Consider the following 16,312-nt stretch of genomic DNA (forward strand, 5'->3'; position numbering starts at 1 on the left):
ATAATGTTACACAAGTACACTGTTAAAATTCAAACTGTGCAATTGATACCATAATGGTGCTATTTCTACCTGATCTGACACTTAAAAATGACATTTGTTGGCGTAATTTATTGCATTCAGGTTGATTCTGTCATATTAAATAATATTGTTCACTTGAATAAAGGCGTTGTGAAGTAGTACTAAAAATAGCGATGCTACTCATTTTACGGAAGCTATTTTCACAACAGTGTAGTTTTTCCAGTATGTGCCACTTGCTTTTCCAACAACCAGAACTGGTTAAAATTAACAATTCTCTAATATTCAGCATTGGGAGCTTGAATTGATTTTAGTAAATCAGTTTGTTCAGACGGCTCATGTAAATTAATGAGTTCACATAAATTATTCACCAACATTGAGGAGTAATGGAATACATGGAACATGATTACATGTTACAGAATATTAGTAACGGTATTCCACTATAATTGCAATTTAAATAATTGGTTATCAAAATACAGTTACATTCAAAAAGCACTTTGAATTCTGAAGAGATTACTTTGTTTTGTTGTCATTTGCATAGGCCATGACTGTATAGCTACAAGTATTATGTGATTACATTTCAGTATAACACTTCTAAACAGTTTAATTGGCATATTTTCACTTACAGCTGTAAATAGCTGCTCTTTTCATCATGCAATAACACTGTGTGGAGTTGGGGTAGGTTAAGAGTGATTGGCTGTGACATCACGGCCAAGTTGCATTTTGGGATATAGAGCTGCCTGAAGCGTAGCCTGAAGTAGGCTTGCTTCCTTGGTTAAAATCGAGGGGTTGAGGGTCTGTCTAGAAACTTCCCTCGCCAACTTAACGAAGACTGGAATGGATTTCCAAAATGGCAGTGGGGAAGAGTTCATGGAAATTAGCGAGTGGATGTTTAGTGAAGTGGAACTCTAATTGTGCATCCCTGTTTCCTACCTCCTCTGTCCTCCAGGCCGTGAGCTGGAAACCGATCAAAGTCCACCATCATGAAGGATGTATCAATTTTCTAAATGCATTGCGAGGAGGCGAGGAGAGAGGAAGAACAGGTGGATCCTATGAGGAATTTTATTTTTGTCAAAGCTCCAGACACATACATAAATTCTCCTCCCCTTCACACCTGACAGAACAATTTTAATTTATGTTTCACTTCTGTCGTTTAAATAACACACAATTGTCATATCCTTCAATGGTGCATCTTGAATGATTTAGATTTACTGTGAATATACAGTATTAATAAATCAAGTTTCAACAACATTATGGCAAGTATTCCTATGTAATGCAGCTGCGCAGAGGCGGCACTCTGAAGAGTGAGCAGGATATTTTATTTTACAAATACATCTTGTTTCTTTTCTAGTGTCCTAGTTGCGAGGAGCTTAAGAAGCAAGGGAAGGAAACGAGGAAAGAATATGAGGATGCACAGAGAATCCTCATATGATCAAAAAAATATATTGTTGTCTACACTTTTAGGAGTTTTGAAGTAATTTTGGGGCAGCAGAAATAATTAGCCTTGTGTCAATTGCCATGTGAGATTTGAAATTCACTTTGTCTTGTTATAGAAGCAGCATTAAACTGCATTGAGAGAATTTTGTTTTTATATAAGTGTATTTAGTCTAACTTGGCAATTTATGTTATTAACTTGTTTAGATACAGATCAAGTAAAAAAAATCTGCCAGTGCTGAAGAAGTAATCCAAAGTATTTAGATTACTTTACTGACCTTGAGTAATCCAACGGAATATGCCACAAATAACATTTTACAGCATTGTAATGGAATAGGCCAACATTTTAACCCTCAATACAATTATTTTTACCATAGTAAAATTGTGGTGACCATGACTGTAGTAAAACCATGGTTAATTTTATGTAATACCACCCTAATTATATACAACTATCAGGTGATATTATTTAAGTCTTAAATGATTAAATAATGGAAAATATTTTCTTTTTTCAATAGCTTCAATGGAGTTTACTTTTTGTCAATAGCTTGTACGGTAGCCTACTATACTAGCAAACAACTTTTTTTAAGAGTAGTATGATTTTAGTTAAATTATTATGAGCAGTATGACTGTAGTCAGTTTTATTAATCCAGGTTGTCTGAGAATTTCAGGTAGATTACAATTATTACAATTTGATTGTTAAAATTGTAATATCATAACTGTTAAAATATTCTAAGATTGTAATATTTCTTTCCCTGTCTCTCGTTCTATCTGTGGATTCTGCTTTCTTCTAATTTTGACTTGCCCGACTGAAACTCTATCTGAAGCTTTAATGTTGAGGAGTAGTGTTGTAGTGTTAAAGGTAGACCCCAATCGAGTGAGTTATTTCTAGCTGAATGATTGAAAGCATTGCTGCAGTGAGGAGCCGGGAGGTTGGAATGATTGCATAAGGCTGTCTGTACCCCATCCCACCCTCGCATCCCTCAATACTCCTCCACCTTCTCATCTTAGTCCTTCTCCACACATTTTTAACAGGGTCCAGTAAGTTTTAGAAATCTATATTCTATATCAAATATTGTCTCACCGTGACTGCTGAGCTTTACCAATTACAGTGGCTTTTATGGCACTAACCGTGGGTTGGGCTCTTACAGATGGGTGGCCAGGCAGGAAGAAAATGCTTTCCTCTCTGTGTACTTGACCTTGGTGTAGACCTGAAGCATATCTAGCTTCCAAACTTAGTTTTCATTTCCGTAATGGGCATGTCTCTTTCCCTGCAGACATGACATAGCTCAGATAGTCAGAGTGACAGAAGGAATAAAGAAAAGGGAGAGTCTTGAATCAACCCACTAAAATGCCTTTGTTTAGAGAATATCTTTACAGACCATGATTCTTTTTTATATATGTTTAAATAGAATATATCCTGTAAGTTATACAATTATGCATGACTGAATTTAATGGTATTCACTCTCATATCTGTGAGTTAAAGCCTGTTCCTTCAATTTAGATGTGACATTCACTGAGAAATAGATCTTGACAGGAGCCTTTATAAGGCTGTCAGGGGACATCTAAAGACAGAGTATCACAGAAATAGGATCACTCCACACAACCCCCAATGGCTAACGGAAGCCAGTGAATTGACCACATATGAAAGGTATACACTTCAAAGCACCTTGCAAAACATTAATATAGACCCTTATACAATACTTTTACAAACTCACAGAGAATTACAAATGTTACACTGAAATGTAGTTCACTGTGATGTTTTTTTATTGTAAAGGCATGTAAAATTATTATTATGTTTGAAAATGTTCTTAAAAATGGAAAAATATGCTGTTTTAATAGTCAATACCCACACTGTAATATTTTGTGAAGCTGCAATTAAAATAAATTACAGTTTCAAGCAGCCTGGTCTCATGAAATTTAAGTGAGTAAAGTTTATGCAAAACATCATTTAAGTGGTGTATGTGTAACCAGTCCTGCTCAACCCACTCAGAATGGGATTCGAACTGGCGTCTCCGTTGTGGGAGGCGGGTGCACTAATAAGGAGTCTAAAGGCTACATCCTCAAGTGTCAGTAGCTAGTGCGCCTGTTTGGTCAGGGGAGTGAGGTTTACATGCAGCACAGCTACCTACCAGCTCCCATTACATATGGACCCTATGCCCGGTGTAAGGTATGGCGGAGGATCAGTGGCTTTAACAGATTCCCGAACAAACAAGAACTTACTGTTAAAAACCCCCTAATTACTGAAATAAGCCAACCAGCCTCCACAAGCACAATAAATGTATTGACAAAGAGACAATGAACTATTGACAGAGAACGCATGTGACATCCGCATGCTCACCACGTGCTTATCGTGTGGACAGGAAGGAAACTTTGAGCGTAACAATGTGTGTGTGTGTGTTTTTCAGTTAAACACAGAACTGCATATTGCTAATGAAATACGTGTAATCCCTGTATGTTGTGTATTTCTGAGGTATATCAAACTCGTTAGAACTGTTTAGTTGTGTGTTTTAAACTCTGAGGCCTCATATTTAATAGCCTCAGTGTATATTCCCTTATTAAGTGTACCAAATATACTTTTCTTGGTATCAAATTAAACCTTACAATTTGGCCTAGCTAAATTCGAATATAAGATCTTAGTAGAATGATATTACGTTATGTTTTGCCATCTTTTGAGTCATTCAGCCCAAAATCTCTTACCGTCATAAACCCAGCCAGAAACATGCAAATGAGCGTGGTCGGAACAAAGGAATCATTCTCCTGCCCAGAGTAATGGAGGCCTTTACGACCTCCAAAGGAATGTTCAGAGAAGTGCTGACCCTCCCTTCATTCTCTTACTGAGAAGAGAAATGAACCCTGTTAATCCTATATATATATTCTATATATCCATGTGATAAATATTGACATGTATCTAATGTGCCATCTCACATTTTCCCTTAAATGTGCTTGATCTATGTTTTCTTGCAAACTAATGGGTTAATGTTTCAGACTTTGCATACTATGGTTAACCAAAATCATATGTGTGGCATATTTGGTCTCTATAACTTGGTATTTTGAAGATTGAAATGACTGTGTACATGATATGTCGATAACAACAGCATATTAGTATTACCAGTATGTTTCCTATTTTCTTTCTTGCACATGCAATAGGCAATTTTACAACAAAGAGCAATAAACCAAATTCCGCCTAGAACTCAAACCCTTCTTATTGGTCGAGCCAATGAGAGGTGGGACCTGTTTCCGAGGGTATAAAATTGCTGCGCCCACTTCCTCTTAGCTCTTATCTTACCAACTCTTCTCTCTCTTAGCTCGCTCTTAGCCCTGTCGCTATCTCTTGCCCTCTGAGCCTTGTGCTCTCTCACTCTCTCAGCTGAATCATGCCACACTAGAAGGCCCCAAGGACTCCCAAGCGTGTGCCAGGCTCACGGCCTCGACTGCCCATTCACCAAGATCCTCTGACTCTCACTGGTTCTCTCTCTCATCAAGACAACATCATCAAAGATCAACTGGAGCCTCAACAAATTGCATCAGGACAGTTTAATTCAAATGGGACATGCAAGTATCAAACTTAGTCTCATTATTTGATACATTAAGTATCCTTAACCCCTTTCTAAAAGAGCGTGTCAGAACTAATATGATGGTTTGCTCAGGCTGTTGATCTGCTGAACTTCAAACAATGCTATAACTTCTTGCCTTCCTGTATTCTGCTTCAGCCCTCTTTCCCTTGGTAAACTGTATGAATGTATGTATATGTATGTTAGAGTAGTTTAAATGTTTAGTCTAGTTAATAAAGTCTTGTTCATGTCACATGTAAAGTTGTCTGTGTCTCAAGCTCATATCTAAAGTCACTAATCATAGATTTTGACTACTTGCTCTTAATACTTAGTAAGAAAGACATTTCCCATGCCCGGAAATGTACCTTTCTATTAATTAATTAATTAATTACCAATATTGAGTGTTCACGGGATGAACCGAGTATTTGGTTGTAATGTTAATGTAGCTACATCAAGTTAACCCGATTAACTGATCCAAATATTCATAATTGATTATAACAAGTTATGATTGATTATTAATATTTCATAGAACTGATTCAGCTACCTAATGGTGGAAGAATATAGAGCTGATTCAGCTACATAATGGTGGAGAATCGCGGGCATGATTAAACAAAGGTTATGAGCTTTAACCACTGTCAACTTAAAAGTGTGCATTGAATAATTCGGTCAGAATAGGACACGACATGCGAAGCGGCATTTGCTTCACTAGTTGCTGGCTTGTTTGGATCGCGGATAAGGTGATGGCTTGAATTGACATCTCTACTGTAATTGAAAGAGTCTTAACACATTTAAGCATATTTTCAAAAGGTATCAGTGTATGCAGTAATATGATTTTAGCGGAGAAACCCTAATTTCAGTATTAAAGTGTAAGTCTGTTTTGATGAAGGAATCTCAGCTCAGCGGCATGTAAACTGTACCAGAATTGATTGCTTAACCTGTTTCTGAGAAAGAAATCTCAGTACAGTGTTATATAAATGTAGATTTGGGTGATGCTCCCCTTTTCACAGTATAAAGGCCTTACAAATTATAGTTAGATTGATGTCCTTCATCTAAACTTTATCTGTGCATCTAAAGGCTTAGCTTCCTGGTGATCAAACCTGTGTTTCACTCACTGAAACTCTGAAGTGCATTGGTTCCCATGACAACGACTTGTCACAGGAAGTGCTCACTCCAGATAGCACGTGTTTCCTTCCGACGCCATTTTGTAAACAAACCAGCCTAGGTGGCTAAGCTAACCCAACTTAGCAGCCCCTTAGCTTAGGCTAAGCTAACTAATAGCTTCAACAGTTAGCTGCTAGCATAATTTACATGAAGCCTTTATCTACAGCTTGTGTGCATGCAGAGTGAAGTGATCTAAACCATTTTCCTTTAACCCCATTTCTGGTTTCTGAATTCTCACTTTCTCTTTCCTTAACTTTAATTCTTCTCATCTAACTTCACCTGCACCTTTCAGGTGCATCCCTTACTGAGCAGCTGTTCAGCTAAATTTGCAGTTACTTTGTTAATTAAATCTAAAAACTTAATTACATGTAAACTGTTTAGATAGAGAATAATTTTTATAGTTATTGGGAACTTTCAATGGCACGTTGACTAAACTTTATAGAGGGACAAACACATTGTGTGGTCTTGAACACATAACAGCTGTGACCAACTATAGAATGATGCCCAAAGCAAATCTAATTGTTAATCATCAGTGCTATTGATTATTCCCAATACAAGGTTATTCTGCTATTTTAATCACTTCTTCAAGTCTTTTTATTATTTTTACTAATAATAGAAGTCAGCTATTAATTTTCCCATTTAACCCTCTTGGTCTAGTGTGGTTTTATTTCACCATAAAACTGCAAAAGTAACTAGACATACTTTTCTTCTCGATTTTGTGTTTATTTGCAACAAGTTGCTTAAATTTTATGAGCCAGCTACACAAGTAATCTAGGCGATTTCTATGGCATAATTTTGAGCACCACTAATAGACACAATCTAATAGGAAAGCTCTTTTCTTCCTCTTTCTTTCTCCTCTTCATGTGTTCAAAGATCAAGCCTGTTGTATGCTATCAGTAAGTGCTGATAAATAATTTGACCCAAAGAAACATCTTAAGTCATTTATTAAATCTAGGCTTACGTTCTTTTAGCAAAGCCACTCAGATCCACACAAATCTGAGCATCCTGCTATTTGCAGCTAAGATAGTAATAATCAGGAACACATTTCAATTGTTAACCACACCTAGCAAAACCTAGCTGTACATTATACACCTTGCTGTCTCACTTTGCCTTTAGCTCCAAATTCTGTTTGATCTTGCATTAGTCTCTTGCCCTTACTCTCACCAGAAGTGTGCCAAAATGTTGCAGATGCTCAGCCTAACTGCCCAGATGGCAGGCCAAAAGGACTGGCTAGGTGTTTTGAGGAACACCCTTTTATCCATGGCTGCTGGCGACCTTCAGCAACAGAACAAAAAGCAACTGGAAAGCGAGGGAAAAGAACTAATGACAGGCGACTCAAACCAGAGGTATGAGCACAAATATCTGACTGAGGTTATCGTCCTGGCCCACAACCTCACAGGTTTGAAACAGGAGGTAAACAACCTCAAGCGCCAGATCACTGAGTCCCAAGCAGAGCTGACACATGCTAAAAACCGCATAGACCAGCTAGAGATGGAGGCTCAGGACAGACACAAGGACCCTGGCAGAAGGGAGTCACAGGAGGTAATCCACAGACTTCAAGCGGCTCTGACAGCTGCTAAACAACAAGAGCAGTTGGAAAAGACAGCTAGAGAGCACCTGGAAAAGGTACTTTTCACAAAGATTCACTGTTAAAAACAGCAAATTCTGAACTCTTGGACAAAGATGCCAGAATCATGGCCTGTGAAGGTCAACTGAATGTGTCCAGAGCTGAAGTTAAAGTGCTGACTCAGCAGCTGGAAAACACCAAAGATGAACTTGACATGGTCCAGCGAGAACTGAGACACTCTTACCTGCTGCAAAGGAACCACAGCAGGAGAGACATCTCACTCCCCCACTTGCAATCAGCAGAGAAACCTCCCCAGCCAAGCACAGATTTACAAAGGGGAGACAAACCCCACTGCTTAACACGTCATCGGACAGTTTCCTTAAAGCTTCTGCAGCCGCGGAAGGAAAAGGATTGATTCAGGCGAATCTTGAAGCGACACGTGTAGCGACACTCAAAGACCTCAACCGAATGGCCAGACATATCCCTGCATTTACACCAGAGCTTGCAGGAGACCACGGCGTCCACGCTTACCTGCGAGACATTGACTTTCACCTGCAGTCTTTGATGAGTGTGAACCATCAAGATAGACTCCATCTGATCTGGATCACGTCCAGCCCAGAGTTGCGGCGGCTTTCTGGCTCGACAGCCAGAAAACATCCAGTCTAACTACCAGCAGCTGAAACAAGCCATCATAAGGGAATTCTCAGAGTCTAAAAACGGACTGATCGCTGCCCTAGACACCAAACAGGGTCGGCATGAAACTCCCTATGTTTACTACCACAGACTCAGGCGAGCTTGCTCGGGCTCGCAACAAACCTGGGATGGAGGAGGACACCAGCTTCAAGAGCCTTTTCCTCCGAAACCTCCATCCTATGGTAAGTCACCATTTAGGCATTATGGCCTGCCCCACACAATGCCTATCCAACAACTGCGTGACCTGACACAGAAGGCCTTTAACAAACACAAGGCCTCACCCAGCAAACACCACAGGACGTCCCACAGCAGTCTACAACAACATCCTCCTGTACACCTTTCAAACAGGTGCCAAACAGAGGCTGCACAAAGACAGCTAGAAACGCCTGTTACTGAGTTACAAGAGCTGCTAGCACTAGCAAAGAGCTCCTGGAACAGAACTCCCCTGAGGAGTACTGGGAAGAACAAACCTCTGACTCTTGCCCAACACCACTCAGGCAAGCTCAAGTCAGCACTGCTGCCAGAGCAGAGTAACACTGCAGACTTCAGACACCTGGTGACTGGGTGCCGAACCAAGGCTGACGGCCACCTGCTGCCCTTTTGCTACCAGTACTAGGTCAGTCTGAAACTCTCTCCACACTACACAATGCCCATAACCACTCCCTGCAGCCACAAACAAGCACCTGCCTCAAACGGACTGACTTCATAATGACAGGTGACACACTGTCAAGGCACCTGCTGCCTCTGCACCTGCTGCAGAGACCTGGATGTGGCTACTGTCTACATCACCCACCGTGGAACAACTACCTGCTACAAAACCCTCATGATTCACCTGCCATCCGCCATTGTGATGATTGTAGATCCGATGATGTCTCCAACAGGGACACCACCTGGCGAAAAAGGGGACTGTAAGGTATGGCGGAGGATCAGTGGCTTTAACAGATTCCCGAACAAACAAGAACTTACTGTTAAAACCCCCTAATTACTGAAATAAGCCAACCAGCCTCCACAAGCACAATAAATGTATTGACAAAGAGACAATGAACTATTGACAGAGAACGCATGTGACATCGCATGCTCACCGCGTGCTTATCGTGTGGACAGGAAGGAAACTTTGAGCGTAACAATGTGTGTGTGTGTGTTTTTCAGTTAAACACAGAACTGCATATTGCTAATGAAATACGTGTAATCCCTGTATGTTGTGTATTTCTGAGGTATATCAAACTCGTTAGAACTGTTTAGTTGTGTGTTTTTAAACTCTGAGGCCTCATATTTAATAGCCTCAGTGTATATTCCCTTATTAAGTGTACCAAATATACTTTTCTTGGTATCAAATTAAACCTTACAATTTGGCCTAGCTAAATTCGAATATAAGATCTTCAGTAGAATGATATTACGTTATGTTTTGCCATCTTTTGAGTCATTCAGCCCAAAATCTCTTACCGTCATAAACCCAGCCAGAAACATGCAAATGAGCGTGGCTGGAACAAAGGAATCATTCTCCTGCCCAGAGTAATGGAGGCCTTTACGACCTCCAAAGGAATGTTCAGAGAAGTGCTGACCCTCCCTTCATTCTCTTACTGAGAAAGAGAAATGAACCCTGTTAATCCTATATATATATTCTATATATCCATGTGATAAATATTGACATGTATCTAATGTGCCATCTCACATTTTCCCTTAAATAGTGCTTGATCTATGTTTTCTTGCAAACTAATGGGTTAATGTTTCAGACTTTGCATACTATGGTTAACCAAAATCATATGTGTGGCATATTTGGTCTCTATAACTTGGTATTTTGAAGATTGAAATGACTGTGTACATGATATGTCGATAACAACAGCATATTAGTAGTACCAGTATGTTTCCTATTTTCTTTCTTGCACATGCAATGGGCAATTTTACAACAAAGAGCAATAAACCAAATTCCCGCCTAGAACTCAAACCCTTCTTATTGGTCGAGCCAATGAGAGGTGGGACCTGTTTCCCGAGGGTATAAAATTGCTGCGCCCACTTCCTCTTAGCTCTTATCTTACCAACTCTTCTCTCTCTTAGCTCGCTCTTAGCCCTGTCGCTTATCTCTTGCCCTCTGAGCCTTGTGCTCTCTCACTCTCTCGCTGAATCATGCCACACTAGAAGGCCCCAAGGACTCCCAAGCGTGTGCCAGGCTACGGCCTCGACTGCCCATTCACCAAGATCCTCTGACTCTCACTGGTTCTCTCTCTCATCAAGACAACATCATCAAAGATCAACTGGAGCCTCAACAAATTGCATCAGGACAGTTTAATTCAAATGGGACATGCAAGTATCAAACTTAGTCTCATTATTTGATACATTAAGTATCCTTAACCCCTTTCTAAAAAGGCGTGTCAGAACTAATATGATGGTTTGCTCAGGCTGTTGATCTGCTGAACTTCAAACAATGCTATAACTTCTTGCCTTCCTGTATTCTGTTTCAGCCCTCTTTCCCTTGGTAAACTGTATGAATGTATGTATATGTATGTTAGAGTAGTTTAAATGTTTAGTCTAGTTAATAAAGTCTTGTTCATGTCACATGTAAAGTTGTCTGTGTCTCAAGCTCATATCTAAAGTCACTAATCATAGATTTTGACTACTTGCTCTTAATACTTAGTAAGAAAGACATTTCCCATGCCCGGAAATGTACCTTTCTATTAATTAATTAATTAATTACCAATATTGAGTGTTCACGGGATGAACCGAGTATTTGGTTGTAATGTTAATGTAGCTACATCAAGTTAACCCGATTAACTGATCCAAATATTCATAATTGATTATAACAAGTTATGATTGATTATTAATATTTCATAGAGCTGATTTGCTACCTAATGGTGGAAGAATATAGAGCTGATTCGCTACACCGGTCACTTCCGCGTTTTGCCTCAGAGGGCAAACTTTGTTCCGGCACAGCGCTGGGAACTATTTCTTTCTACGCAGATTAATGCTGCGAAAATTATTTATACATGTTTCTGTGGATGACATTGGACAATATCCATCACACATTGAGACACGGAGCTGCAGCTCCATCCAGTAAAAACAAGAAGTGATTTAACATTGTGTATTTTAAGATATTTCGATCACAATGTGGGTGAATATTCACAAGTCATACACTAGCACTGGCTTAGCAAGGTCCTTGTTTCCAACTGTATTACACATGTAATTATTTTTATTTGATAACAAATAACCTTATTGTAATGTGTTACTGAATTACAGACTATATGAGTAAAATTAATTAATCTTCAACTCTAAAAATGTTTTTTCTCAGTAGTGCTTTACTCATGTGTAATCTCATGCTTTGACTTGGGGAAACATTTAATAATTTTCCAAAAAAATCAGTCCGAAGAATTTACATGTTTCCATTGATCTTTTTACAAATTACCATGCTCCTGCATGTAACTACATAAAACATAACATTTTAGTAAATTTTACACACACAAACACTGGAATTGAACATTACAACTGGAGTGCTGGCATTTTGCTTGATTTTGTTGTACATGGAAAATCATTACTGCCACATTATGGTGTTGTATCAGTTGTCTGGGATGGATACTTCTGGTCAGGGTAAGAGCATTCTGCACAAATGATTGGAAAAAATAATAGTTACATGTTAAATACAAGTCCATTACTGTACAGAAAGAACATGTTACACAAATGAGATTGGGCCATGGAGCATTGTGATGTCTTGCCACCAGTAGCACAAAAGTCCTACAACTGTTTCCATCTTTTTGTGATGTGGACTGGAGCAGAGAGCACCTGTTTCCCAGTATCCTCACAACTCTTTTAATATTACTATTATTACTATTACTATTATTGTCCTCCTGTATCTCACAGCCCATATTCTTCCTGAATAAATAAGTGAAACACGCACTGTTTTACATTATTATTTATTTTAACATTGGATTGGTCTTCCATAACACAAAGTGCTAAAGTAAAAGTAAAGGTTTTGACAACCCATGCATACATTTCCATTAAGTAGCTAGGAGTTTCAGTCAAGAAACTTGGTTAGAATTAAAATAGCAGACTCATTCAGTCAGCCAGGTTAGCTATAAAGCTAATGAACAGGACACTACAAATGAGCAATTTTCAGCTGTCAACATTTAACAAGACACTACACATTTATAACTGAGAGAAATAAAGTCACAGTATTCCTCTGATGGCATCCATTTCTTAGAGTTTGTAGCCTTGGAGCTTATCTGTATGTGCTTAATTCCATGCTCATGAGAGCGCTGTGACTCTGGTCCCCAGGGCCGAATTAATGCACAGGCTTAGCAGCAGGGGGCCCCTGAACCCCCGCAGTATTGTCCCATATACATTCTTGGTAGGGCATATGTAAATGCATTCTGTGCTCACATACTGTATTTTAATACAGGCGAATTCCCAATAAAGCTGTTCTCATGTACATATTTGTTCTGTTTCTGTTGTCAGACAATGGAACAAGTATGAAATAGTGACTGAAACGGCGTCCATTAAGACTACATTTTAACCAGTAGTCACTTCCAAAGCTGCTGCTCTGCATATTATAACACAAGTTAAAGAAAATGGCTGTGCTGTGATTTTGGCTATATTTACATGTAAATGATCCCTCAGACAGAATGTTAGAAGCGACAGAATGTCTTATTTTCTCTCTCACACAACGCTCAGCCTCCGTCTGTGTAACTGTGAGTAATAAGCAAGATAAATAATGGTCAAACTAAATTGTTTCAATTAAAACAAAGGAGGAGCAAACTCTACAGATTATTGATTGGTCCTTGGCAACTCTGTTTGCACATATACAGCTCATTCACGTCTGTGTCAGCTGCTGTCTGGTGAAATGAATGTGCTGCTCCTCTGTCTGCCACTCACTGAACAGAATATAGACACAGAGAGAGGTGTGCCTGCAGCAGGAAAGCAAGACCTCACACTTGCACAGCAGTACTGGCGACTCTTCTATGGAAAGTTGCTAAGATTTGTTCAAAAGATCGCTAGATTTGTCGCTAGATGCTTTTTAGAAAAAAGTAACTAAAGGGGTCTCCGTTAAGTAATGCGTAGTCACATATTATGACGTTTACCTGTATTTATCCAAAAAACAGCCTTCATATTTATACACAGACGTGTTAAAATCCACAAACTTCATTTGATCTTGATACGGTTCATGTAACTGTCAGCTGTTATAAATTATATCCCCATTAAAATACAATGCGTAATAAAAGTAGAATTGATAAATAGTATTGCCCTGAGCAAATAACAATTTATAGGATGTGTCTCTAAAATAAATGAGGGGTGATAAATAAATACTAAAACAACAGGCTGGAAAAACAGACATTTATTAATTTTAATATCCTATAAATATTTTGAATGAGTTGAAACTTGACACTGGGCAAGGTACCCTGAAAACTACACCGTTAGAACGGTTTCATGCTGAAGAGCCACTTAAAAGTATGTTATTTTTTTCCTCTCTCGTAAATGTCAACATCATAATGTATGTCGAAATGATTGATTCCTATCACGCAAAACATGAGCTCATTGATGTCATAAAATATCAGTCTGCTTTTTTATTCCATTCGTTACGCCTGCTCGGAGTTCTTTTTAACTTGACATGGTGTTTAAAATATGCAGGTCCTGCACGAGACTTAGAAGAAAAACATGAGATAGGAAAACAATGGGAAAACAGACACGTGCAAAAACACGTTTGTTGTGAACGGACCCAAACTCGTCCGTTCGCGCTTGTCTGTGAATGAGAGCTTGTGCTTGAAACAAGTTGTTTATTTTTTCATCCATACAAACCTGAACCTGACCCAAACCTGAAGTCGTTGGGCCTGGGTCGGGTTGCAGAGCTCTAACGCCGATCTACCAAGCCAATAAATATGTGTTCAATCTGTGTCGAACAAAACTTGTTCTTGTGTGTTCTGATGATGTGTTGTGGCGCCCCCCATAGAACAAATAGACCGTATAGTAAATGCCTGGCTACCATACTACTCTTACTGTTTCTTTTATACCTGTGTTTGGCAAAAAACTGTGAAAGTAGTATGGATAGTATGCCGTTGTGAACGAGGCCATAGACTCATGAGTGCAGGGTTTGTGAATCAAAATGATGCACCATGCCTGACTGAATATGTCTTTTGAGTTGGTTCTTATCAATTAATTTGTCTAACATTTGCTGAATCATTTGAAGCTCTTTGTCACACAATAATGGGATGCTTTAGAAGACAGATAACAAAAACAATGCTGAATGAAGTGAATATTTACTTACAGTTAATTGAAACAAAACCTCATGCTACATTCAGTCATTTGTAAAAAGTACTAATTAAGTGAAAGTATGGATACTGAGCGAAACATTTTTACTCAGTTAAAAGTCCAAGTATCTAGTCAAAATCATACATGAGTTAAAGTTAAAAAAATAATAATATTCGCATTAAATTTTACTTAAAGGGGTCATATAATGGTACATGCACTTTTTCAAGTTGATTGTACTGAAATGTGTGTTGGCTGTGCCTGTACACAACCATCCTATTATGATAAAAATCCATCCAGTGTTTTTGTTTTAATCTCCTTATATATTTTCCCCTGCCTCAAATCACGCCCCTCCCAGGATTGTTGATTGACAGCAGTGTTTCAACACAGACCCGCCCTCGCTCGTGAGCGAGCTGTCAATCATAGTCCGTCATCATTGTTGATACACTGGAGCAGAATGGCGCCTAAGCGATTGTGGTTTTCTGTTCTTCGGTGTAATAACGAACACAGCAGTCATTTTGATGTTCCTAAATCTGAACTGCTGAAGACGCAGTGGCTGAGTTTTGTTTACAATGGGAATATTCCCCACGAGCAACGTCAATGCGTTCATGTTTGCGCGAATCATTTTTCACCAGACTGCTTTATAAACGAGGGTCAGTATAAAGCTGGTTTTGCTAAGAAGCTGCTGCTGAAAAAAGATTCGGTACCAACTATTTATATTCCCTCTGCACCTCCAGAAGAAGTAAGTGTAACGTTTTATTAACCTTTATATTAATCTTTGCAAATCGCTAACCCTAACGGAGGGGCGGGGTGACCAAAGCTCATTATCATTTAAAGTCATATGCACTGAAACGGCGTGCTGAAAACAGAGCTGTTTCTGAGCAGGTAAAATTAGTGTTTTCTTAAAATACTAATGAGAATTAGTATATTACAAAGTTTTCATTTAGACCCTAAAGATTCATATTAACTTGTACAAAAATGGCATTATATGACACCTTAAGTATTAAAAAGGTAAAAAGTCACATAGAATTAAATCAACAGATGAGATTGTGTGTGAGAGAGGATGTTATTAAATTTGATTGGTTTAAGTCGCCTTTTTCTGTCTTTGACGACTCATATTTATCTTCCAGTAGAAGTATCCTCACACAATGCTATCTTATAACACTTTTACTACAGCATGACTCATTTTAACATTTGCATTACATAACCAACTACATTTAAAATCTTGTTTTAGTGTGATCAAATTGCATGGTAGGTCAACTGATAAGAGTGTTGCATACGATGCAAAGGACTGGGGTACGAGTCCTGAAAAGCATGTGAGTTGACATGTGAGCTGAAAGTGTCATAGAAGCCCCATAAAATGAAATGGTTGCTTCAGAAATGGTGTTTTTCATGTTGCATTTGCTTTTTATGACACTATTGGTTAGGTTTAATGTTTAGGGTAGGTAGGTAGGTTTTGTTGATTTAATTTAATCCCCCCCAAAAAAACGGATCTTTTCGGGATAAAATTTTACTCGCTTTCAGTGCCACACAGTGGACATTTCACTTCCTGAGACGTGTAATGAACCACATAATTTTATTTAGCAAAAACAATGCCACAGTCATGCAATGTTCGTTGCATGGAAGAAGGCACTCACAAATTGGGATGTCAGAGCACCCAGCC

Source organism: Xyrauchen texanus, chromosome 23, assembly GCF_025860055.1.
Source record: "Xyrauchen texanus isolate HMW12.3.18 chromosome 23, RBS_HiC_50CHRs, whole genome shotgun sequence".
In the NCBI taxonomy this organism is placed as follows: Eukaryota; Metazoa; Chordata; class Actinopteri; order Cypriniformes; family Catostomidae; genus Xyrauchen; species Xyrauchen texanus.